Consider the following 1,236-nt stretch of genomic DNA (forward strand, 5'->3'; position numbering starts at 1 on the left):
TTAAACAGAAATTACGAATACATTGTTATTGTGAACAGACGACACAGTGTTATTGTGTGTGTGCATTCTTGCTTGTTAGTTGCACGATTACGTAACGACTATGAGGCTCACATACTTAGAACATTTACCAGTACTGCTAATGAGATTTTAATGCAACATTTTGGTTTACTTGAAAATACATTCTGAATTAAAGTACTTTCTGAGAGATACCAGATGACACAGTGGTTAGTTTATGTGACAGCTACACGATTATATCACGACGTTACTAATGAGTAACAATTTACAATATTGCTTTTGCGGTGTCTCTGTTTTATATCTGCACAGTTTTTCTGAATTATTCTGGAAAGTAAAACATGTTTTAGTAGTAACTTTTGTGGTATAGCTACAAGGAGACAGCCTTTTCCGTAGCACAACAATACGTTACAGCACAGTACTTTCATCATCACAACAATAAGCGTAATAACTAAGATATCTCTACGCAAAGCATTTCACTTTTGTTTATCATGAGGTAAGTACATTGGCTTCTGCAGAACTTAGCTTTCGGAGGAAAATAACTACGACACTTCCACAGAGATTATCTTACAACAAGATGCACATTTAGCGCTACAGGACACGCATTTCAGTGATTAATTTTGTACTTAAATCATTTATTTTTAAAGATATTTGAGGTACAATGATACAAAGGTTTTCCGTAATACATTTCATTCCATTCTTGTAATTTGTAACACCTGAGGGTATAATTACATTAATCCTCAGGGGGGTACACGCTTACTTTGTTTACCATGTGTTTGGCAAGCACAAGGAGCCCTAGCTAATATGGTATTTGAAACTTCCTGGCAGATTAAAACTGTGTGCCCGACCGAGACTCGAACTCGGGACCTTTGCCTTTCGCGGGCAAATGCTCTACCAACTGAGCTATCGAAGCACGACTCACGGCCGGTACTCACAGCTTTACTTCTGCCAGTACCTCGTCTGGCTGTGAGTACCGGCCGTGAGTCGTGCTTCGGTAGCTCAGTTGGTAGAGCATTTGCCCGCGAAAGGCAAAGATCCCGAGTTCGAGTCTCGGTCGGGCACACAGTTTTAATCTGCCAGGAAGTTTCATATCAGCGCACAATCCGCTGCAGAGTGAAAATCTCATTCTGGAATATGGTATTTGCTTATACAACTTTACACATCGGTACCATATTTCTCTAACACATAAATTACACAGCTATCTGATCATTTAACTGAGAGAGA

At 39.4% G+C, this 1,236-nt stretch overlaps 1 non-coding gene across 1 annotated transcript; it reads right to left on the reverse strand.

Moving 5' to 3' along the window:
- Positions 1 to 851: 851 nt before the first annotated feature.
- Trnas-cga (transfer RNA serine (anticodon CGA)) lies at positions 852 to 926 on the reverse strand. The gene has a single exon. It is a non-coding gene; the product is annotated as a tRNA-Ser (tRNA).
- Between the last annotated feature and the right edge of the window lie 310 nt (positions 927 to 1,236).

The sequence above is a fragment of the Schistocerca cancellata genome, chromosome 9 (assembly GCF_023864275.1).
Source record: "Schistocerca cancellata isolate TAMUIC-IGC-003103 chromosome 9, iqSchCanc2.1, whole genome shotgun sequence".
Classification (NCBI taxonomy): domain Eukaryota; kingdom Metazoa; phylum Arthropoda; class Insecta; order Orthoptera; family Acrididae; genus Schistocerca; species Schistocerca cancellata.